This window comes from Canis lupus, chromosome 35, assembly GCF_048164855.1.
Source record: "Canis lupus baileyi chromosome 35, mCanLup2.hap1, whole genome shotgun sequence".
In the NCBI taxonomy this organism is placed as follows: Eukaryota; Metazoa; Chordata; class Mammalia; order Carnivora; family Canidae; genus Canis; species Canis lupus.
Window position 1 is genome coordinate 27,722,224 of NC_132872.1, and position 26,384 is coordinate 27,748,607.

Below are 26,384 nucleotides of genomic sequence, written 5' to 3' on the forward strand. Positions count from 1 at the left end.
CATATTCATTAAATTCAGAGTGAAGGGTCTAGTTGGAGATGAACATTTGTCAACATCGTGTTGTGGAGAAGAAGAAAATCAATCTTGGAATTGATTTAATGCAGAAGTGACGGAGAGTAATTGGAAACTCAGAATAAATAGTGTTTTCAGGGAATTTCACTTTCGGGAATTTCACTTTCAGGAATTTACCTTACAGGGTTTCTATGAGTATTAAATGTTCTCTGAAGAACTGCCAGAGTGTTAGAAAGTCATTAATGTAGATGTGTGATAACACTAAATATTATGATTGAAGTAAATAGTGTGACATGTAATTTGAAGCTGGGATTTTAGGGAGAAGGAAAGAAGAATGATTTGGATACTTAATGATGTACAAAAATGACCATTCTTTATAGATAATTTAGCTTGAGAGGGTCCTTGTGGTTCATAAGATAGAGCCAGTTCTTGATTAGGAACAAGAAATTCACAAGAGTGAAAATAATATCAAATAAATTGAGAATGGAAGTGATTCTGGTTATGAAGGACTGTTGAGTTACAGCAGGCAGAATGACAAGGGTAAGAAGCTTGGGAGAGTTGAGACTGGGAGTCAGAGCTGTGTGGACAAGGTTCCTTTGGGTCATTGATTAGACTAATGGGCATAAAAAGAAAAGCTCTCCTGAGCCCAAAATGAGAGATGGATAAGAGGCTGTAATAGTGGTTGTTGGTTGGGGCAAGAAAGGGGGGAAGTTTATCAGGTCAAAGTTGATTTCTTATACTTGTCTTCACTTCTGTTTCTGTAGGAATGGACCCTAGTAATCGCAGTCTTAACTTAAAATAAATGGAATCCAGGCACTCTGACTTCCCTCTTGCTTATGGGGATATGGAAGCCAGAGTAGGCACAGTGCATTAGAACTATGGGGGTCCCTGGGTGGCTCAGCGGTTTAGTGCCTTCCTTTAGCCCAGGGCGTGATCCTGGAGTCCCAGAATTGAGTCCCGCGTCGGGCTCCCTGCATGGAGCCTGCTTCTCCCTCTGCCTGTCTCTCTCTCTCTCTATCATGAATAAATAAATAAAACCTTAAAAAAAACAGAACTAGTTTCTTCTTCACATAGGAGTACATCGAATTGTGGAGTTGACTCTATTAATTCCAATAAAGGAACGAGGCCAGTCACATACACAGGAAGCTGTAGGAGCACATGTTTGCTATATAGAGCATATCAACATCCAATAAGCCAACTGCCTCATCAAATATCTCCAAATTTCTATTACATGGAAAATTTTATTTCCCAGACCTTGTGGGTAATGAGAATATTATGATGGTAGAGGTGTCTTATTCTCACAAGAACATCAGTAGAGTGGAAGGAAATCCATATTTCCCAGAGCATTATACATGGCAGGTAGTATTTGTCAGGTTTTGGATATATATGCCAAGGGAGAAGATGAAGGAGGGCTTTGATCTGTAGCAGTGTGGCAATTAATGAACTGTACTGGTATCAGAGATAAATAGCAGTTTTAGCAGTTGCTATAGGTTGGAAATACTGGAAAGAAAGAAAGATTTTTTAAAAAGAGATTTTTAAGAACATTTGGTATGTAATGAGCCTTATAAACTCTTCTCTGTCTTTCAATGCAAACTGTAGTAAAAATTTATATTATTCAAAACTTTCAGATTTTGCTTTTTAATGATGGCACCCAGTTCTATGTGAACAATGCTGAGTAATATATAACATATATATAATATTATATATAATATATATAATATATATTATATATAATCTCCCCAATATCTACTTCAAGGGAGAAATTCTTCTTTCTCTTTTTCATCTCTTGTGGAACCCATGTGCCTATCAGAGTTAGCACCCAGAAGAATTCTATTAATATTTTCAAATGAAAAGATAGTTAAATGGTTTCCTCTTATCATCTAGCTTCCATTTCAAATAAATGGTCTCTAACAGAAATCACTTTATAATAGGACTTTGGGTTTTTACTCAAACTTAAAATAGGGAGCTATACATTCACAAAAAACGTAGAACACTTAGACAAATTTTAAGGTCATATAATAGTGTCAGAATTTCACTGAGAAGAGAAGAATACTTTAGAATTTTCAAGTGAGTTAACAATGATTCTATCTCACAGTCATATTTTCCTTATATAAAAATAATTTATCATAAATTAATTATAAGGTAATCAGCTCAAAGACATCTTGGCAATAGCATCTGTGTGAGTTAAAGAAAGCCAGGTTCTAAAGACTTCATTGCATCCATGGATTGGAGGATATTATTGATGAAGTTGAAAATCATTATAGCACAATGTAATTGTGGTATTTTTGCAGAATGCTTGATAATCCAGATATGCTGTGTCAAGGATAAAGCTGTAATGGGCTCCTTCTTGCTCACCATAGCTAGATGACTTAAAAATATTTGCATAATAATTTGATTTGAAATAGTGAGCAGTTTTTCTTTTAAAGAGACACACTAAATTATGATGCAATGCTTTGTGGTTTTTTTTTTTTTAAATCTTTTGGAAACAACAAAAAAAACAGAGCACCATTCAGTGTTTCACTTTTTATGATATTTATTAGATATTCTCAATTAAAGTGTATACACAGTGATTCAAAAATGTAGACAAAAGAAAGCCCTTTGAAACATTAATTTCCAGGCAGTGCATTTAATAAGTAGTATCTATATATGAACGCTAATAAAGAAGCGTAAATTACATTCACATCTCTTTAATTGGTGCTGGTAGGAAGAGAAATGGAAGGTTAAAGTATCTAAATAGCTTAAAAAGGTATTAAGGCAGAAATTTTACAAAATTTCAGGGTCCTAGGAATCAGCCTAGACTTCTTTATAAGACTTCTTCTACAAGTAAAGAGAATTTACATTGGATAGACTAATAGAATAATAAAGAGATTATTCTCTGCTAAATGTATATGTTTGGCTACTGTTTATCACTGAAGATGTGTCAGCTTATTAATGCCTTGCTGTCTTTCTGCTTTCACTATCTTTTTCTAAGTGAGTATTCAGCTTTGGAGTAAAGGATTCCTTGCCAGAGACTAATGTAAATGAAATTACAGATTCACATTTAAGTAATTAACTATTAGATATACTTTTAAAACTTTTGAGTAATGAGATCCTCCTTGCATAAATTAAGAAATTTTGTAATGACAGACCTTAACCTAGACATTTCAAAAGGTTGTGCCATTTCTTCAAAAAGAAAAATAATTAAAGCAATAAATATCTGAGTCATGGAGAGGACTATGTGTCATTTACACTCTTTTTCTGCTTATTTGTATTTTTCAGATTTTAAAAACTTTCCATGAGTTATTTTAATACTAAAGGGAGATTTAGTTTGCAAATAAATACTTATTTAAGAAAGAAAACATTTTGAAGTCCAACTAAAATTTTGAGGTTACTTTTCCACTACATGACATTAGTGTTGCCAATTTTTTTTTCAACAGAGCATAACAAAATTATTTAATTTCTTTTTTTCTTCTCCTAGAATTCTTCTCCAGATAAAACTGGGTAGTTTTGGCTGCTGATCTTGGAAACAATGCATGCTCTGAAGGATTCTATTGAGTTTTCTTTTTTTTTTTTTAAGATTTTATTTATTTATTCATAGAGACACAGAGAGAGAGGCAGAGACACAGGCAGAGGGAGAAGCAGGCTCCATGCAGAGAGACTGACGTGGGACTCGATCCAGGGTTTCCAGGATCACGCCCTGGGCTGCAGGTGCTAAACCGCTGCGCCACCGGGGCTGCCTCCCTTTGAGTTTTCCATGTGGAAAAACATTGCAAAAAATTAGAACATTTTTGAAAATATTTTTATTTATTTATTTATTCATGAAAGAGAGAGAGAGAGAGAGAGGCAGAGACACAGGCAGATGGAGCCCGACGTAGGACTCGACCCTGGGGACTCCAGGATCATGCCCTGGGCCAAAGGCCAGGCGCTAAACTGCTGAGCCACCCAGAGATCCCCTATAACAACATTTAAAAACAACACAATTTAAATTAAAACCACGTCATTTTTATTTCTTTTTAAATTTATGTATACTTCATTACTTTTTCAACTTTTATTTGCCTAGATAAGACTTCTAGTGAATACTCTGCTGAATATAGAATCCATAAAGGTGGGTAATTTTTTGTTGTTTTATTTTTCAAGATAATATATTTACATTTTTTTTCTACTCAGTTTGTGTGTGTGTGTGTGTGTGTGTGTGTGTGTCCTGCAGGAAGTAATTTAATGAATTGTGATATGTATTTATAGGTGATGGTATAATTGCTTTTCAATTTTAATAATAGGATTACACTGGATCTTGAATGACAGTGCTTTGTGTTTTGAATTTTATCACTTAATAATTACAGATAAAATGTTAAGTGAAACATCTATATTTTTAGGGATTTAATGTTTTTTGAGATTTAATTACTTTGATGTATTCATTATAGGTAATTAAGAACAATATGAGAATCTTTGAGCAAACAGCAGTTTGACCTTCAATATGTGTAACTCAGGATAACAATGACTAAAGGCATACATTTGAATATTAAAAAACATACAATATCATTTGTATAACACTTGACTTATATCTATAATATGAAGATAAAATGGAAAGTGGCTAAATGTTCTAGTATTTCTGTCGTATTATGTACCATTTGTGTAAATTGGAACACTTTTCAGATATTTAAGAAAGTATCTTTCAAGTAAGAAATCAAATCTTGCTTTAGGCAATATTAAATATCACAACAATAAAATATACTTAAAATTAACCATAGGAAATTATTTTCTCTTGAAATATTATAATTTATTTTTGTGAAGATATTCCTACTAAATATAAATAATTGAAGTAATATAAACATGTATAAAGAAGAACTGAAAACCAATAAAATCTGACCACTGGGAAATATCAAGTGATTGTCATTCTAGATATTCCTTTATACACAAAGAAATAGATTCTTTCTATCATGTATCTATCTATCTATCTATCTATCATCTATCATCTATCTCTCTATCATCAATCAATCAATCTTTCTATCATCTATATGTCATCTCTTCTCTCTAAGATATATTTTACATATTATTAATGTTTTATAAGAGTCAAGTTCTTCTCTCTTTGGCCATTTATTTTTTATTTTATTGAAGTTCAATTTGCTAACATATAGTATAACACTCAGTGCTCATCCCACAAAATGTCCTCCTCGGTGCCCGTCACTCAGTTACACCATTCCCCCTCTCACCTCCCCTTCCATAATGCTTTGTTCATTTACCAGAGTTAGGAGTCTCTTATGATTTGTCTTCCTGTCTAATTTTTCCCACTCATTTCCTTCCTTTGCCTTATAATCCCTTTGACTATTTATTATATTCCCCAATTGAGTAAAATCATATGATTATTGTGCTTCTCTGATTGACTTACTTCACTGAGCATCATACCCTCCAGTTCCATCCACATCGAAGCAAAAGGTGGGTATTCGTCCTAATGGCTGAGTTATATTCCATTGTATATATAGATCACATCTTCTTTATCCATTCATTTGTTGAAGGACACCAAGGCTCCTTCCACTGTTTGGCTATTGTGGACATTGCTGCTATAAACATTGGGGTGCAGGTGTCCCGGCGTTTCACTGCATCTGTATCTTTGGGGTAAATCCCCAGCAGTGCAATTGCTGGGTTGTAGGGTAGCTATATTTTTAACTCTTCGAGGAACCTCTACACAGTTTTCCAGAGTGGCTGTACCAGTTCACATTCCCACCAACAAGGCAAGAGGGTTCCCCTTTCTCCACATCCACTCCAATATTTGTTGTTTCCTGTCTTGTTAATTTGCCCCATTCTCACTGGTGTGAGGTGGGATCTCATTGTGGTTTTGATTTGTATTTCTCTGATGGCAAGTGAGGCAGAGCATTTTCTCATGTGCTTGTTGGCTATGGGTAGGTCTTCTTTGGTGAAATTTCATTTTTTGATTTGTTTTGTTTTTTCCATTTCATGATTAGATTGTTTGTTTCTTTGCTGTTGAGTTTAATAAGTTCTTTATAGATCTTGGATATTAACCCTTTATCTAATATGTCGTTTACAAATCTCTTCTCCCATTCTGTAGGTTGTCTTATAGTTTTCTTGACTGTTTCTTTTGCTGTGCAGAAGCTTTTTATCTTGGTAAGTCCCAATTAAGTTCATTTTTCCTTTTGTTTCCTTTGCCTTCATAGATGTATCTTCCAAGAAGTTGCTGTGGCCAAGTTCAAAAAAGGGTATTGCCTGTGTTCTCCTCTAGGATTTTGATGGATTCTTGTCTCATATTTAGATCTTTCAACCATTTTGAGTTTGTCTTTGTGTATGGTGTAAAAGAATGGTCTAGTTTCATTCTTCTGCATGTGGCTGTCCAATTTTCCCAGCACCATTTATTGAAGAGACTGTGGATAGTCTTTCCTGCTTTGTCAAATATTAGTTAATCATAGAGTTGAGTGCTCATTTCTGGGTTCTCTATTCTGTTCCATTGATCTATGTGTCTGTTTTGGTGCCAGGACCACACTTTCTTGATGATCACAGCTTTGTAGTACAGCTTGAAATCTGGCATTATGATGCCCCCAGCTCTGGTTTTCTTTTTCAATATTCCCTTGGCTATTCAGGGTCTTTTCTGATTCCACACAAATCTTAAGATGATTTGTTCCAACTCTCTGAAGAAAGTCCATGGTATTTTGACAGGGATTGCAGTGAACGAGTAAATGGCCCTGGGTAGCATGGACATTTTCACAATATTAATTCTGCCAATCCATGAACATGGAATATTTTCCCATCTCTTTGGTCTTCCTCAATTTCTTTCAGAAGTGTTCTGTAGTTTTTAGGGTATAGATCCTTTACCTCTTTGGTTAGGTTTATTCCTAGGTATCTTATGCTTTTGGGTGCAATTGTAAATGGGATTGACTACTTAATTTCTCTTTCTTCTGTCTCATTGTTAGTGTATAGAAATGCCACTGACTTCTGGGCATTGATTTTGTATCCTGCCACACTGCCAAATTACTGTATGAGTTCTAGCAATCTTGGGGTGGAGTGTTTTGGGTTTTCTATGTACAGTATCATGTCATCTGCGAAGAGGGAGAGTTTAACTTCTTCTTTGCCAATTTGAATGCCTTTTATTTCTTTTTGTTGTCTGATTGCTGAGGCTTGGAGTTCTAGTACTATGTTGAATAGCAGTGGTGAGAGTGGACATCCCTGTCTTGTTCCTGATCTTAGAGGAAAGGCTGCCAGTGTTTCCCCATTGAGAATGATATTTGCTGTGGGGTTTTCATAGATGGCTTTTAATATACTTAGGAATGTTCCCTCTAACCCTAAGCTCTGAAGAGTTCTGATCAGGAATGGATGCTGTATTTTGTCAAGTCTTTATTTGGATCTATTGAGAGGATCATATGGTTCTTGTTTTATCTCTTACTTTTGTGATCAATCACGTTGATTGTTTTATGAGTGTTAAACCAACTTTGCATGCTGGGGACAAATCCTACTTAGATGTGGTGAATAATCCTCTTAATGTACCGTTGTAACCAATTGGCTAGTCTCATGGTGAGAATTGTTGCTTCTATGTTCATCAGGGATATTGGTTTATATTTCTCCTTTTTGGAGGGATCTTCGGTTTTGGAATCAAGGTGATTCTGGCCTCATAAAACAAGTTTGGAAGTATTCCATCCCTTTCTATCCTTCAGACCAGCTTTAGTAGAATAGGTCTCATTTCTTCCTTAAATGTTTGATAGAATTCCCCTGGGATGCCATCTGTCCCTAGTCTTTTGTGTCTTGGGAGGTTTTTGATGACTGCTTCAATTTCCTCACTGGTTATTGGCCTGTTCAGGTTTTTTATTTCTTCCTGCTCCAGTTTTGATAATTTGAGGGTTTCCAGAAATGCAGCCATTTCTTCTAAATTGCCTAATTTGTTGGCATATAGCTGCTTATAATACGTTTTTAACATCGTTTGTATTTCCTTGGCATTGGTTGTGATCTCTCCTTTTTCATTCATGATTTTATTAATTTAACTATTTTTCTTTTCTTTTTAATATGGCTGGCTTGGGGTGTATCTATCTTATTCTTTCAAAGAACCAACTCCGGTTTTGTTGATCTGTTCTAGTTCTTCTGGTCTCTATTTCATTGAGTTCTGCTTGAATTTTTATTTCTCCCTTCTTCTGGCTGGTGTGGGTTTGATTGTTGTTCTTTCTCTAATTCCTTTAGGTGTGAGGTTAGCATGTGTATTTGAGTTTTTTCCAATATTTTGAGGAAGGCTTGTCTTGCGATGTTTTTCCCTCTTAGGACTGCTTTTGCTGAATCCCAAAGATTTAAAATGGTTGTATCTTCATTTTCATTAGTTTCCATGAATCTTTTTAATTCTTCTCTAGTTTCTTGGTTGACACATTCATCTTTTAGCAGGATGCTCTTTAACCTCCATGTCTCTGAGTTTCTTCCAAATTTCTTCTTGTTATTGAGGTCTAATTTCAGAGCATTGTGGTCTGAAAATATGCAGGGGACAATTTCAATCTTTTGGTATTGGTTGAGACCTGATTTGTGACTCAATATGTGGTCTATTCTGGAGAAAGTTCCATGTGCACTTGAGAACAATGTGTATTCAGTTGCAGTTGGATGGAAAGTTCTGTACATACCTGTGAAATCCATCTGGTCCAATGTATCATTTAAGGCCCTGATTCTTTGGTGATGTTCTGCTTAGATCTGTGATTTCCAGAAAGTGCCATGTTGAAGTCTCCTACTATAAGTGTATTATCTAAGTATCTCTTTACATTGGTTATTAATTGATTGATATACTTGGCAGCTCCCACATTAGGGGCATAAATATTCATGATTATTAGGTTTTCTTGTTGGATAGACCATTTAAGCATGATATAGTGTCCCTCTTCATCTCTTACTACAGTCTTTGGGATAAAGTCTAATTTATCTGACAGGATTGCTACCCCAGCTTTCTTTTGAGGACCATTTGAATGGTAAGTGTTTCTCCACCCCTCCTTTTTAGACTGGAGGTATACTTACATCTAAAATGAGTCTCTTGTAGACAGCAAATAGATGGGTCTTGCTCTTTTATTTAGTTTGACACCCTGCATCTTTTCATGGGATCATTAAGCCCGTTCACAGTCAGAGTTACTATTGAAAGATATGAATTTAGTGTCATTGTAATACGTATTCAGTTCCTGTTTTTGTGGATTATTTCTTTGGGCTTCCTCTTTTACAGGGTCCCCCTTAATATTTCTTGCAGAGCTGGTTTGGTGGTCACATATTCTTTCCGTTTTTTCCTATTCTGGAAGCTCTTTATCTCTCCTTCTATTCTGAATGAGAACCTTACTGGATATTCTTGGCTGAAGGTTCTCATTTAGGACCCTGAATATATCCTGCCAGCCCATCCGGCATCCAGGTCTCTGTGGAGAGGTCTGCTGTTAACCTAATATTTCTCCCTATGTAAGTTAGGAATCTTCTCTCTTGCTGCTTTTAGGATTTTCTCTTTATCTTTGGAATTTGAAATTTTACTATTAAATGTCAAAGTGTTGAATTATTTTTATTGATTTTTTTGGGGAGGGGGAACCTCTCTATCTCTTGTATCTGAATGCCTGTTTCCCTCCCCAAACTAGAAAAGTTCTTGGCTATGATTTGTTCAAATATGCTTTCTGGCCCTCTGGCCCTCTCTGCACTCTCTGGAACCCCAATAATACGTAGATTCTTCCTTCTCAGGTTATCATTTATTTCCCTTAACCTTTCCTCATGGTATCTCAATTGTTTTTCTTTTTCCTCAGCTTCCTTCATTACTATCAACTTGTCTCCTATGTCACTCACTCTTTCTTCCACCTCTAACTCTAGCAGTTAGGACCTCCAGTTTGGATTGCATCTCATTTAATTGATTTTTAATTTCAGCTTGATCAGATCTAAATTCTGCAGTGATGAAACCTCTAGAATACTTTATGGTTTTTTTCGAGATCCATCAGTAGCTATATAATTATACTTATGAACTGGCTTTCTGACATAGAATTGAAATCCAAATTCTGTAACTCTGTGGCAGAGTACTGTTTCCGATTCTTTCTTTTGTGGTGAGTTCTTTCTAGTCATCTTGTTCAGTGCAGAGTGGCTGTATGAGTGGGCTGAGTCAAGAATATCAACCAAAATCTAAGTAAATTCCACTCCAGATGATTCTGATGAGTTCAGAGGCCAGAAAATAAAAAAGATCAGAACAAAATAAAACAAAAGGACCAGTAAAGTGAAACAAAGTAGTAAAAATAAAAGGCTAAAACCCCAAAGAAGAATTAAAAAGAAAAAGAATAAAAGAAATAAGTAAAGAGGAAGAAAAGAAAAAAAGGGGGGCCACTGAGGGATGATGGTAGTGAAGAAGTGGCAGTGAAGAGAGAATGTCATCTATCTGAGGAGTCCTAGAGGGTGATCCTCCTGGTTCTGAGCGTATTTTGTTCTTTATGTTAGAAGATGCTCAGTCCCAAATTTATATAAACCAGAAATACTTGTAGAAGGCCCCAATATTGACCACCAAAACATAAATGAGAGAAAAGAGGGGGACAGAATGGGAATGAGGAATCTCACAAAATGAACCAGCACAGTATACCACTTGGTTCTGGGTGCATGTTCGTCATATTTTAGAAGGTATTAACTTCTGCCATTGTAGAAGAAAACAACGCAGAGAAAGCACAAAACACAAAACAAAAACCTCTATCTCATATATCTCCCAAAATTAAATTGAATATGTTGAAGGGAATCCTGAAGTGAAAAATATATCTAAGACATGTAATTGTAGAAATATGAAAGTCAAAAAGGAAGAAACTTAAATATGAAGAGCTGGTTAAATATTATAATTAAGGTGGGAAAAGAGATAAAATATTGGAAAGTTTTAGTCTGATATAAAAATGAATTGTAATGGAAAAAAAATAAAAAAAAAGGGGGGACCCTCTAGATCTATATACTATATTCCCTCAACTTTCCCTTGGTCCTGGAGCTTTCCAGCGCTGCTTGGTCAAGAACTTGCTCTTCCCCTGACCTTCCAGCTGGTCTCTGGGGGAGGGGCTGCCATGCTGACTCTCAGGTGTGTGCACCTGCGGGCTCTGCCCCGCCCCCTGCCAGGTGCATGGCTCAGTGGGAGCTGTTTATCCCGTGAGGCCCCTGCTCCGTGGCGCCCCGCTCCGTCCCAGGCAGACGGTGACACCAGGAGGAACAGCCACAGTGGCGGCGGCCAGCTCTCCAGCCCTGGAGTCAGCTCCCGCAGTATCCACCACAGCTCCCGGTCCGCAGGGGCCTGGGCGCCCCGGGGCAGGCGGGGGATCTGGAAGCTTCCCTGTGATCCCAGTTCTGCCAACTTCCCCGCGGAGCCCTCTTCGGGCCGGGAAGCTCCCGCGGACTGGTAAGGTCCCGGCGCGTCCGGGGCTGCACTTCCGGCCTGGGGCTGCGCTTCCGGCCGAGGCTCTCCCCTTCCGCTGGAGCCCAGCGCCTCGCAGGCGCCCGCACTTCAGTTCCCTCCCACCCCGTTAGGAGCGGAGGCCCTCCTCTCGGTGGCGTCCGACTGTTCTTACGTCTCAGGTCCAGTTGGTCAGTGCTCAGGATGCTGCAGAAGCCCCGAGGGTGAGTTAGCGGCGCGGGGTTAGGGCCCCAGGGTTAGGGCCGCGCGCCGCCATCTTGTCTCTTTTCACCTACCTTCTCTTTATCATGTTGATATTTGTTGTATATTTTTATTAAGCTAACATTTTTTCTATAATTCTGTTTAATTGGGATCCCTGGGTGGCGCAGCGGTTTGGCGCCTGCCTTTGGCCCAGGGCGCGATCCTGGAGACCCGGGATCGAATCCCACGTCGGGCTCCCGGTGCATGGAGCCTGCTTCTCCCTCTGCCTGTGTCTCTGCCTCTCTCTCTCTCTCTCTCTATCATAAATAAATAAAAATTAAAAAAAATTAAAAAAAATTCTGTTTAATTGAAGCATTTGGGATGAATGAGCTCTAACTTTTATCACGTTTTCTTCTAGCTACTGCTAGAGTCATGATTTTCTTTTCCGTGTAATCAATCCATGTGCCAAAATTCATAAAGAGGTGTTCCCCGCATTCCCAGGAATAGTGTCACGTGACCATGGAGGGTCTGTGTGGAAATAAGCATGTATGCATCTGTATTACTGGCGCTCTGTTATTTCATTTATGTTTTTTTACATGTTTGTTCATAAAGAGAATTGCTCTACTATTTTTTCTATTGCTCTATCACTAAGGGTTTTTTGGAACTAATAAAGGATTCTTTGTAAGGAACCGGCCACAGGATCATGAAGGCGGACGGATCCTGAGATCTGCAGGGCCGCGCAGGCCCAGCCCACGCCCGAGGCCCAGGAGGAGCTGCTGTTCGGGTTTGAAGGCAGGAAAAAGCTGAGGTCTCAGTTCCAGGGCAGGCAGGAGGAATTCTCCCTTACTTAGCTTTTTTTGGGTCCATTCAGTCCTTTAAATGATTGGTTAGAGAGGATAGTCAGCCTTCACTCAGTTTGTCTCATTCTAAAACACACAGGCACCCCCAGAATAATATTTAATAAAATGGCCACTCTGTGGTATAATCTAATTGATATATAAAATTATGCACCACAAATGCCTTTTTCTGTTATTACTATTGCAATACACCGAATACATACAAATACCTGGAATTTCCTTGCCTCTTAAAATAGTAAATCAATATTTTGAGTAAGTTAAGGTTTATCTATTTTTTAAACTTTCAGTATTACCTTTATAATATATTATGTAATCATGGTATTACCTTTGTGAATAGATTCTTTTTGTGTATTCCATTTTATATATATGTCTCTTTAGGTTTTCTTTCTTAACTAAAGAAAAGTTGCTTTTGTTGTTAGGGTTGAAATACATTTGTAGGCTCAAGATGGATCCACTCCTGCCCAGGATGCTAGTCAAACCAAAACTTAATTTTCTTGTCCCTATAAATGCTCTGCTTTACCAGAAACATAGTACATCCAGCCAGCTAGTCCCCAAACACAAGCCAACTCTGAATTTTTTCACCCCAAAGACGATTGACTATGTGACCCAGCCAATTAGATATTTTCTATTTTTTTCTTATTCCTTATTCTTCATCCTGTAAAGCTTCCTGCCTTCTGCTCTATTTTGCAGTTCTCTGAAAGGAGACTGTTCACATCCTGAATGTTAAATAAAGTTTGTATCACTGAAATTGTCGTCTTTAATTATTTTTTAACAATTTTTGGTGATGAGGAGTGGGACCTGAATCTGACCTCCAACAGCCCACAGGACAACTGGATACATAGGTGTGATGCCCACTGAACCTTTTCACTTCGACTTTCCTGTCATCATTAGTGAGGGCTGTGGTTAAGTCACTCTCGGATTTGAGCTCCTCTGTGTGCAGCTCTCCAATTAAAACAAACTTTATTTGGGGGGATATATATATATATATATAATATACATAATATAATATATAAAGTTAAAATATATACTATATTATATATTTATATATAAATATATTTTACATATATTTATATATAAATATATTTTTATATATTTATATAAATGTATGTGTATATATACATATACACATATATGTATATATATGTATGTACATACACACACACATGCACACACACACATATATCATTCCTAGAAAGATTCTGGGACCCTATAAAGGTTCTGCAGTTTAATAACTCCCAGAAAGCTTCTGGGATCCTGTAAATGTCCTGGGGGTAATTATATTGGGAGTCTATGGTGGGTGGCAGCCATCAGAGGACTTGAAGGAAATCCAATGTCTGTAATGGGTGGCAGTTGTTAGGTGACTCACAAAGCCTCAACGTAAGTCTACATCATAACAATTGGGGGACTTGGGGAAATAAGACAAGGAATCAGAATATTTTGACCAACATAACAAAAGTTCAACTAGGTACAAGTTGAACATTAAAAGCTATCAGGGCGTCTGCCACTACAAAGAACTCTTCTTGTCATAAGGAATAACAGATCTATTTCTAATGTGTCTTGGAAGCCCAAACTGCAAAATTGGGTGGGTATGGGTAAGCACTTAGCAGCTCTTAGAATGCTTGCCATCGAAGTCTGAGATGCTTAGATAAGCATAAGTGCTACGATAACTTGGTCATGGAACTGGTTGGATTGACAAGTGACCTGCCAAACTCAAGAAAATTTCCATGCAAAGACGTTTCACTGTACTGCAAAACACCACAAATTCCCAAGCCAGTGATGCATCTCTCTTAGGCATGAATTTGGCTCCCTGAAATTTGAAAATGAAATTTGAAAATCTCATTTCATTAGCTAAGCCTAGGACACCAGAAAAATGAACATATATTGCCATATTGACATATTTGAAAAAAAATTATAGTCTTTCCCTCTCCCCCCAATAATTTTAGGATCAAAATTCAAATTCTACAAAGCTAATAGCAGGACCAGAAATTAAAGATTCGTTTTGGAGAAATGGTATTATCTTTATGATATTGAATCTTTGTAAATGTGATTGTCCTTGAAGGTTTTGTCGAATTTACACTCAGATGTTCTCGTATCTATACTCAAAAGTGCATTCCCCCTTCGGCTCCCTCCTAGGGTTGGCAGGCCTGAGAGATTCAGTGGTAAACTGCTGCCAGTTACTTATTAACAGCCAGGGGGAAACTAAAATTAAAATTAATGGAAAATCTTGCAAATCCCTGGGCTGTATTTTCTACTTTAAATTCACTTGCTCAGGTGCTTACCTATGAAATCTTGGGAAAGCTATCAGAAGCCAGGGAACGGTGAGAATTTCTACCAGTCAGGTCTCCCAGATCTCTGGAGTGCCAGATCAATAAAGGAAGGTAAAATTTCATTATCTCTTCTTTTCCAAATCCAGACTCTTATAAATTTGGTTTTGGGATTGATCCTTTCTTTCTCAGAAATCATGATTTCCTTCTTATTTGTCTCATTTAGTATGCTGGGAACTTGGCTTGGCTTTCTACCTGTCTGGGTCACGCACATCATCTGTTCTTGTGTATGCGAGTAGGTCTACTCTCAAATTGGGGGGTCCCTGAAATACGACTGGACGGAAATGTAGCCTGCAGTTCATTTGTGGCTAGGGTCCTCCCAACTGTTGCCAGCTCTCAGGGGGATTGTCTAAGTCTTTCATTCTTTAGCTATTTTTGGGAGTGGCTCTGGATTTTGGGAAGGTAGTATCTTTTGAGGTTGTTCAATACTAACAGGCATATTTACTTTTGGTCCTGGCTGAAACTTAACAAGGTATTTGAAAAAAAAAATTTTTTTTAAGATTTTATATCATTCATGAGAGAGAGACACACACACAGAGATAGAGAGAGAGACACAGGCAGAGGGAAAAGCAGGCTTCCTGCAGGAAGCCTGATGTGGGACTTAATCCCAGGACCCCGGGGTCACTATCTGAGCTGAAGGCAGATGCCCAACTGCAGAGCCACCCAGGTTCCCCCCCCCCCACACTTTTTTAAAGTAATGCTGTGGTCAGAAGTTGGTCAAATTGGAAGCTGAATGAATTTGAATAAAGCCTGACAGGATTTTTTTTTTTTTTTTTTTTTGCCTTCTCCCCTAAGCTAAAATGAAACTACGTACCCAGAGGGAAGGAAAGACATTGTAAAGACAAATAGCTCTAAATCTAGAACATAGGAATCTTCTGATTTCTATCTCATTTAAAAATCTGTTTTCTCAATTAAAGGAATATTGGAGATAATGTCAGATGGGTGGGTCAGCAACCTTGAAATCATTCAGGTTGGAACCCAATTCTTGAAAGAATTAAAAACAATTATCCTATAAACTGAAGACAGCTTGTATAAACTGTCTTACAAGTTGAATCTTCACAAGACTAGAAAAAGCCCACCTAACCTTTTTACCAATAACAAAGCCTCCTTTTACAGACCTATATAGTCGTCATATTTATTTGAATTATGAATAATGACAATAATATGAAATACATTAACACTTTTATAATAAAGAAAAATTTACTCAATTCAACATGCATTTACATATTGTGTAACTGAGATTTGCATGTCATATCTATGCTTTCAAAAATTCGACTTACACAATCATGCTCTGACTGGTTGGAATGATAGGTTCCTAATCCATCCAGGTTGAAAAACAGGCTTGTTAAATACTTGTTGGAGATATTCTAGATGGGATATAAATTTTGAATTGGGAATTATATTAGAGGTTTCAGAGATTCCTGGGGCATCTGAGTAGCTGAGTCATTTGAGTGTCTCACTCTTGATTTTGGCTCAAGTCATGGTCTCAGGGTCATGATATCAAGCCCCACACTGGACTCCATGGTCAGCATGGAGTCTGTTTAAGATTCTCTCTCTCCCTCTCTCTCTGCCCCTGCCCCCACATGCTCACGCACGCGCACTCTCTCTCTCTCTATATATAAATCTTTTTTAAAAAGATTATATGTTTATAAATCTTTAAAAAAAGAAGTTTCAGAGGTTCCTTCTATGTCTCAGAAATGATTTTATTTCTATATTCCTAATTTCAGATATGTTAAATGACTATTTTTACATCTCACAAAGGTGAGCTAAATTCCAGGGTAAAGTCTGCAATATCCATCTATCAATAAAATCATCCACAGAATTTAAATTTTCAAAAATACTTCAGAACTATTCAACACACACACAATTATTAGTTAAGTTTGCCTGATGCTTAAAATATCATTGAGCTCCTGGTCATATCATTGGTAATGTAGTATTCTTAGATATAAAACATGTTTCTATGATTTTAATATGCTGCATGGTTTGTTATACTCACTGAGAACATGAAGTGGCATGTTGCTAACTTTATACTTGAGAGGAAAACATCCAGTGCCTATGGGAGTAGAATTCTAGTTGAACAGATGGCTGTTACAGGTGAAGATTAAATAATGAAAAAGTATTTTCCATGTTATTGAAGGGGTTTGGCTACAATATGTGATTAAACTCCTTCCAGGAAGCAGAAAATGCTTGGAAGTATGTATACCTTTTAAAGTTTGTAGAAGCATGAAAAAAAGTACTAATCTCTTCATCACTCATTCATTCCGTTGGTTACTGGCAAAATTCTGTAGTCAATTAACAACTTAAATGAAGTACTCAACTCTCAGCAATCATTATATTACAAATTAAATTTTAGTACAACTAAATTTGTGTAAATGCCTTTGCAGACTGAAGTCTTACTGGCTAAAAGATCATTGTCACCTCAATTATTTCCCCCCCTCTGGTGATGTGAATCAGTCTCTTTTTATGACATTATAGGCAAGAGAAAGATCAAAGAATGATTCATTTTTCTGCATTTTTGAGTAGTTTTAATAAATTTGATCTCAGATATAATCTTATACTGATGTCTAGATAGTCACAAATATGTAATGATCATAGAACTCATTTATGATGAATCTAATTTATGAGTAAGGAGAACATATATCATAATTTACATCTTAAACCTGAGGAAGCCTTATAAATATATGCTGCACTGAACAAAGATCATATGGATGCATTTAAGTCACTTGATCTTACTCTTTGGTCAAATTCTAAATTATGATCATTTTGAAATCGTGATCTATGAGTAGAAGAGATGTATAAGACTTAGCTGGATGTGGAATGTCCATAAAAGTAATCTCACTTGTCAAGTGAGATGTTCACTTACTAAAGGAGCAGTAGACTTAAACCCAACTTGAAATATTGAAGAAACACTTTAAGTACATGTTCTTAAAGCAAGCATATAAAGTCAGATGATTTACTAAGAGTGGATATATTCTTTAGCAAGTATTATTCATTATTGACCTGAGAATGAAGAAGTTTGTGAAATAAATATGCACACAAATTATAATCTCGTAGAGTTGAGTCTTCTCATGCTTAAAAAAATATTTTTAAAAACTTGACCAGATAGAAAATAAAACTTAAACATCTTTAAAAGTTCTCTTGATTAAACATGCAGTCCTGTGCTCTTTTAAAAACTTAACACAACTGATACTGGCTTTAGCATCTAAGAATTTTTTTAATTGCCATACTTTCAATTAAATTATTTTGTTAGGCCAAATAACCACAATTTAAAAAAATATCCAATTAAGTTTACTTGCACAATCCAGACAATTATTTATAATCAAAATCTGCTGAGAGTCATACATTTATTTAACTCTTTATCGTATGTAAGGAATTTGGAAGCAAAGGAAAACCATTTTCTGGTACTTTCCCCGGGTATTAAAAAGTTTGCATATTATTTAACTTATCTCCCAAGCACCATATGAAGAAAATAAAGGTCATAACTAATAGCCAGTGTTCAATCTCAGGAGTCTGACTCCAGAGACTTTGACTATTTAAAAATACATATTTTGTAAAAGTAAGACTAGGGAAGCAATTTTTGTCTCGAAAGCTATAAGGAATTCGAATTGAGGTTTCCAGAGGGGTTAAAAAGAGAGAGAAAACTAAAATGTCTCAGTAAAGTCAAATGGACATTTAAAGATTTAAGGCAAAGAAGATAAATAAGGAAGAAAAACTCTACATTCTGTTTGTAATATGTGTTATCATATTAGCAAGTGAAAAGAGAAAGTACCTTTAGTTAATAGTTCTTAGATTTTTGTATAAAAACTGATTATTAATTACTTATGCTTAAGTGAGGAAAAGATAAAATAATCCTGTTTGCATTCCCCAGTCTTTCTACCCAGTTTCCATTCACCCTACAGGTAATCAATTTGACTAATTTCTTCTTGTCATTTTTTTTCATTAGTGAGCAGATAGACGTATTTTCTTATTTCTTCTTTTTTTTCCTACATGAAAGCTATCCGATAATACATAAAAATTTGTATTTTGCTTCTCTACCTAACAATATTGCCATTTTAGACCTCACTCCACATTTGTACATAGAAATAGTCTTCATTCTTTTTACAGGTGTGGAATGCTCTGTGGATTCCATAGTTTATTTAACTATTTTTCTGGGTATATGGGCATTTTGGTTGTTTTCCAAAATTTTGCAATTACAAATAATGCTTCAATGAATAGCACTGTATACATGCATTTTTATTTTGTTGGAGGTATATATAAACAGAATAAATCCTTAGAAATGGAAATTCTGGATCAAAAAATACATGTATATGTAATTGTTTTAGTTTATTGGAAATTTCTTTCCAGAGGGTTCTATAGCATTACCTTCCCAGCAACAATGTATGAGAGTGCCAGGTTTCCCATAGCCTTGTCAACAGAACAGTATGTCATTCTTATTAATTTTTACCAACTTGATAAATAAGAAATGCTGTCTTATTGATATTTTCATACTGAGTGAGAATAAATATCTTTATTCAAGTTTAGGGCTATTTTTATACCTTATTGTTAATTATTTTTTGTATCTGTCTCCAAATTTTTTATTGTTTATTTGATCTAGCATCCCCAATTTTTAAGTGTTCTTTATATATTAGGAATATTAACACTTCGTCTGTAGTATATATTGCAAACTTGCAAGTTTGTCAGTTGTCCTTTGACCTTGATTATGGTGGGGTTTATGTTATAATTTTTGCCGCCATTTCTAGGTCTCTGGCTTTTGAATTATGGTCAGAAAGTCTTTTCCTGATGCTGAAATTAAAAAGGAATTCATATATGTTTTCTTCTAGTACTTGTAGGCTCCATTTTTTTAGGTTTAAATTGACAATCCATTTGGAATTAAGTTCTTGAGTATGGTGGTGAAGTATGGATCTAATTTTATCTTTTTCCAAATGACTAACCAGTTGTCCCTGTGCCATTTATTAAAATGTCCTTCTTTGCCTTATTAATTTGAAATGCTACCTTTATCATATGATAGCTAATAAATTTCTATATATACTTGTATCTATTTCTGGACCTTTATTCTAGTCCAACAACCTACTTGCCTATTCATGTGTCAGTACTATACAGTTTTAGTTAATAGAGCATGCAGCATATTTTTTGTATTGATCTAGTTTGTTGAATGTATCAATAGTTTGTTCTCTTATATTCATGATAATATTCTATTGTATGAATACATCAGAATTGTTTAGCCATTTTAGCTATTTTAGGCATTTTCCTGTTGATGGACACCTAGAATGTTTTCAGTATTTTGTTATTTTAAATAAAGCTGTGAGGAACATTCCTGTAAGAATCTTTTGGGATTATGTGTTTCTCATTTTTTTAGTTAATACCTAGGACTAGAATTGCTGTAATATAACAGGTTTTTTTTTGTTAGTTTGATTGTTTTGCTTAGAATAAAAATAAAAAATAAAAATGAAACTACCAGACTTTTTCTAAATGTGGTTTGCCATTTTACAGTTCTACCAATGATATGAAAGTTTTGATTGTTCCACATCCTTACCAATATTTACTGATATTAGTCTACTTTTATTTTTTGCCTGTATGATAGGTGTGGAGTGAGATCTCATTGTGAGTTTATTTTTAATTTCTCTCATAAGAAATGCTGTAGAACATTTTTCAGTTTATTGATATGTGTATGTCCTTCCATCTGAGGTATTTACTACAATAATTTTCCTTTTTAAAAAATATTAAGGTGTGTAGACCTTTTTATATATACTAGATACCAATCTTTGTTCAGCTATGTATTTTATGAACAGTCTTCCCAGTCTTTGGATTATCTTTCCTTTTATTGATGTTATCTTTTAATGTTATCACTTTAACTTCTTTCCCATAGACCTTTGACTATTCTCAATAGCTAAGACATTCTCATATACTTTCTTCTAAAAGCTTTACAGATTTGGGGTGCCTGGGTAGCTTAGGTGGTTAGGCCTCTGACTCTTGATTTTGGCACAGGTCATAATCTCAGGATTGTGAGATCAAGCCTCCTGTCAAGCTCTATGCTCTGTGCTTAAGGTTCTGTCTCTCCTCACCCTCTATACCTCCCCGACTTGCACTCTCTCTCTCAAAAAAAAAAAAAAAAAAAGAATAAAAGCTTTATTAACTTGACCCATTTCAAATTGTTGCTTATGGCCTTAGTTTGGAGTCAAGGCTCAGTTTTATTTTACATATATTCCCAGTGGTTTCCCCAGTACTACTTACCGTAAACTCTTTTCTTTAAATATTGCATTGTTTGGCATCTTCGTTAAAAAACAAATACCTGGAGAGACAGGGAGATGTTGATCAAAGAGTATAAACTCCAGCTTTAAGATAAGTAATTTTAAGGAACTAATAAGTATAGCAGATCATTATAGTTAATAATACTGAGTTATTTTTTAAGGTTTTATTTATTTATTCATCAGAGAGAGAGAGGCAAAGACACAGGCAGAGGGAGAAGCAGGCTCCATATAGGGAGCCTGACATGGGACTCGATCCCGGGTCTCCAGGATTATACCCTGGGTTGAAGGCGACGCTAAACTGCTGAGCCACCCAGGCTGCCCAATAATACTGAGTTATATACTTGGAAGTAGCTAAGAGTATAGATCTTGTGTTCTCACCACACACACACACACACACACACACACACATACACAAGAAATGATAATTATGTGACATGATGGAGTTGTTAGCTAGCACTGTGGCAGTAATCATTTTGCAGTATATGCATATGAAACCAACGAACTGTATACCTTAAAACTTACATGATGTTATATGTCAGTTATGTCTCGGTAAAGCTGAAAAAAAAACCCCAAATGCCTGTAAAAATGTAAATATAGTTCTGGTTTCTCTGTTCTTTTCTACTGACCTATTTATCATTTTTTATGCTGGTGCCACATTGTCTTGATTACTGTAGCTTTACAATAAGTCTTAAAGCCAGGTAGTGTAAGTCCCCTAACTTCATCCTTTTTTTTTTTTTTTCAGGATTGTTTTAATGTTCCATTTTGTGCTTACAAATTTGGGAATCAGTTTTCCCCAAATTCTTGGGAAAAAACCTGGTGAGATTATGATTGGGACAGTGTTACATCTATGGATCAATTTGGAATTAGTATCTTAAATATATTGTGTCTACTAGTCTCTGAACATGATATTCCTCTCCATTTGTTGTCATTAATTCTCTTAGGAATGCCTTGTATCTTTTTAGAGATCTCAGATATGTTTGATTAAACTTATTGTTATATATTTCATGTTTTGGGGGGTACTACTTGAAAATGGAAATTTAAAAAGCATCTATTTTCCCATTGTTAGATACTGAGAGTTAAGTACAAAGTTTTTATTTTTGGATTATATACACCAAGATAATGTTCAATTCACTTATTAGTTTTAGTAGCAGTTGTGTTAATTTTCAAGTTTTACCTCATAAACAATTGCTATCTGTAGAAGGGAGAGTTCTGTTTGCCTTCTTTTTTTTAGATTGCCTTTTGCATCTTTTTCTTGCTTAATTGCGATGCCTAAGGACTCTAGTAAAAGGTTAAATAGAAATGGTGAGACTAGACACCCTTGATTATGGGAGGTGAATTATTCATTTAACTTTTAATTATGACGCTCTCTGTAATTTAAAATGCCTGGTTCTTTATCAAAGGAAATAATCCTGAGAGTCTGAATTTTTCTCATGCCTAAATAATGCCTTTTGACAAATTCCTTTTCTTAATTTATTTCAATGACCATATAACTTTTCCCCTTTACTCTCTTAATGCCTGATGAGCACAGATTCTCAAATGTTAAAGCAGATTTGCCTTCCTGGTTTGTTATAATTCTTATTTTTTACTAGATTTTTTTGTTATTATTTCGCTAAGTAGTTTTGCATCATCATTCATGAGGGATATAAGTCCAATTTTATTTTATTTTTTTAAGTCTGCAATTTTAAAATAAATTTTAGTGTCTGTTAACATTTTTATTAGGTCCTATTATTCTCATGTAATGAGTTTGGATATGTTTCCTTATGTTCTGTTTTCTGGAGTCTGTACTATTAGTTAAATATGAAATATATGGTTAGAATTCATCAGTGAAATCATGCAGACCTGGAGTTTTCTTTATATGACCATGTTTGATAGCAAGTACATTTGCTTAAACAGTAGCTGGGCTACTCTGATTTTCTGTTTCCTTGTGTGTTGATATTTATAAATTGTATTGGGAAAAAATTTCCATTTCATTTAATGTCAAATGTTTTTGGAATAGAGTTTTTCATAATATTTACCTATTATCTTTTTAATGTCTATAGGAGATGTAGTGATAGTCCTGATTTCACTCTGGATATTACTAATTTTAGTTGTTGCTCTTATTCTTTTACTCATTATAGCTGATTATTAATTTTGTTTATATATTTAAAAGGAAAATTTGAATTTGTTAATATTAATTGGATATACTTTTCATTATTAATCTTTTTAAGAAGAGACTTAAGGTATTTAATTTTAGACTTTTCTTTTTTCTAATACAATAATTTTAAAGCTGTTGATTTGTGAATACCTCAACAATATGATTGACTCCCTCCCAGTCATATTACTTTAAAGAAGGGATTGCTTTACAACAGCACTATTCACATTTTGAACAGAATGCTGTATGTATGTATTGTGGAATGTTTAGCAGGATTCCTGACCTATACTTCGTAAATGTCAGTGGTTTCCCCAGTAGTTGTGACAATGGAAAGTATTGCCAAATGTTGCCAAATGTCCCCTGGGAAGCAAAATCAGATCTAATTGAGCATCATCTGTTTACAGTATTCTCCATGCATGCAAAGATTCCCATCAATTTTTATGGCATCACTTTTAGTGCGAAATGACTACCAACAACCACCTGACATTTGGGCAAAGACCCCACAGTAGATAATGTTTCAGTTTTAGGTTCTTCCTGATGCAAACCTGAGACAAAGATTTGAGTGCACATAGTTTATTTTAAAGATGCTTGTAGAAATACCGATACTAGAATGGCAGAGAAAAAAAGAAGAGGTGAATATACTGGCTAGGTTAATGAGCAGATTCTGATTATGAACAATTTTGATGTACTCTTGTTGGAGATCTCTGGGAGGTTTCAAAATATAAGCGTTGTCCTACCTGAAGACAAAAAGGTGGATTTATTTATCCACCAATTTTCACTGTTCAGGGGTGGTTTTCTGAGGAATTAATTTCCTGGCATTTCAGCTCCGCCTGGCCCAAGCATTGACTAAGGACTCAAGTCCAGAGACAGAACAGAGAGCAGTGAGTAGGAATTATGAGAAATGTAAGTGATATTATGAATGACTTTAACAGGAAGTCTAAATGTAATGATGGTATTCAGAAAAGGCTTCAATGTGGAAGAAGCACTTGATTTAAGGTATGCAGGATAAAGTCATGGATAATTGAGCTTTTGAGAATCAAAGTGCATTCCAGGAAGAAAAATCAGCATATACAGAATCCCTGAATTATGCCTGGAACAATAAAGAAACAAATGAATATTAAGCATGATGATGTAGTAGAGATGACCTGGCAGTAATAAACAAGGACCAGACGCTGCAAGATTTTATAGATGATGTTAAAGATTTTAGTTTGTATCATGAGGAAGGGCATGAGGATTGAGGAGGATTATATTAACTAAATTTAAGTTCTTTCTGGATTAAAAATAGGTACAGAGTGAATAAAAAATATCTAACTGGGTTGCCATTATGGTGAGGTAGGTAAAGGACAGTGGGGGGCATATATAAATGAGAGGCATAAATCAGTGAGGTGGGGGTCAAGATGAAGAAAAACAATGAGTTTAGAGATATTTAAGAGGAAAATTAACTGAATTTTAGTGGGAGTAAAGTTTTCAGGAACAATGTCTTGGTTTTCGTCTTGCGAAACTGGTTGTATGATGGCATGAATCGAGATAGCACTGGAAGAGGCAACCGTGTGTGCATGTGTGTGTGTGTGTGTGTCTGTACATATATTTATGTGTGTATACATATATGCAGGGAGAAACTGGGAATTGTATGTTTGTATTTTAGAAGTATAACAGCAAAGGTACAGTTAGGAGATAGAAGCAATATCAGTTATTTTAACTTTGTGAATGTAATAGGAAAAAATGAAAGAATGTTAATTAGATATTGAGGAACTGAGAAAAAGGTAAAATAAGGGGGGGGGACCTTGAGAGATCATGGAGGTAGTAACTGTAGAAAGCAGCTTTTCCTCCTGGGTGCTTTGGAACTAATGGAAAAGTTTGGAATTATTCAAAATGAAAAGCAAAGGAGGACACCATGAAGCTAGATCTCAAACTTTCAGATCTTAGACTTGCCTGGCTGGTCCTAGTGTTCTGAAGTTACAGGAGGGGCAATGTGAGGACAGGACCATGTAGAAGATGCTAGCTGTGGTATTATTGTCTCTGAGGGGACCTGAGGAGATTATTTCTGGGATTTTTGGAAAGACAGCAAGCTGGGATCAACTGTTGCTACTGGTTTCAATTGCCACTATCAGGATTAAAACAAGCAAGCAAGCAAATAAACAAACAAAACACTGTTTAGTTGATGCTATTAGGAACAGGAAGGAAACAGCCTGACTTTGCTTCCTCCTCCAGTCTTCCAGTCCTCTCCATCATCCTTGATTCATAGGGACGAATAGAAAGTCATCTATCTCTTAGCCAACTCTATTTCTTTATAGTATTTTATTATTGCCAGATATTATAGTATATATCTGTAAGTTTGTTTGCTTTCTCTTCAGTGCCATGTAAGCCCCATAAGAATATATTTTTTGTTTGTTTTATTTACTCTTCTTTCCCTTCTACCTCAGGAAGTGAAATGCACCCAGTAGATGTTCAATAAATATTTGTATGTTAAGGAATAAATGGGTCCCTATAGCTCTCTTTGATGCCAGTTCTTCACTCTGGGATCCTATCCATTGCCTTGACAGAGTCCCTGCCAGTGTAAACGTCTACCTGTTGCTGACTTTTGACTTCACATACCATATTTTCCATAAGGGAAGATAAAATTATATTTTATAATCTCATTTCACCTTTAGGGACTTGTTATTTGCTATTAGATCTATCTTACATTTTACTGATATGGCTATGAAAGGATGACTGAATGGTGACTTTTTATGTGTATGTGTGTGAATATATATATATATATATATATATATAATCATAACATCCTTTAATTTTATTATATAAAATTAACTATTTTAATTATATAATTTTAAAATTATATAAAATTAACATCCTTTAATTTATATATATATATATATATATAAAATCAATCATAACATCCTATAATTATGGTATCTTGAAGTGGTTAGGATCATGGACCTAGAAAAAAGGAATTCTTTCAGATTTCATTTTTTTTTTTATAAACTAAAAGCTTTCGTGATTTAGGTTTTTGTGTTTTATATTGTTATAATAATCTCATAAAATTTTAAATATGTTTGAGAGAGACAATGAACAAACCTACTTTCTGCCAAAAAGACAATATATAGCATCATAGAGTATAATTTTATTGTTTCTAGTATTAGACATTTTCCCTTGAAATATAATCTTTACTCTGAATAATAAACCAAGTGCTCCCCCTGAAATACTCAAAATATACTTCTCTACTAATCATAAGATGTTTTGACAGTTCCATGTTTTATGAGCTGAACTGAGGCCACAGTGCATCAGGATCTATAAAGG

General features: G+C 35.5%; 2 long non-coding RNA genes across 5 annotated transcripts in view; one reads left to right on the forward strand and one right to left on the reverse strand.

Moving 5' to 3' along the window:
- The window catches only part of LOC140624688 (uncharacterized), a 60,393-nt gene that overhangs the window by 27,325 nt on the left and 6,684 nt on the right, over positions 1 to 26,384 (reverse strand). For all 4 annotated transcript variants that reach the window (XR_012024141.1, XR_012024143.1, XR_012024142.1 and 1 more), the window contains exon 2: positions 20,940 to 20,997. This is a non-coding gene — a long non-coding RNA (uncharacterized lncRNA). The remainder of the gene's footprint in view (positions 1 to 20,939; positions 20,998 to 26,384) is intronic.
- Positions 11,392 to 26,384, forward strand: part of LOC140624690 (uncharacterized) — a 145,940-nt gene continuing 130,947 nt past the window's right edge. Inside the window, exon 1 of the long non-coding RNA XR_012024147.1 lies at positions 11,392 to 11,550. This is a non-coding gene — a long non-coding RNA (uncharacterized lncRNA). The remainder of the gene's footprint in view (positions 11,551 to 26,384) is intronic.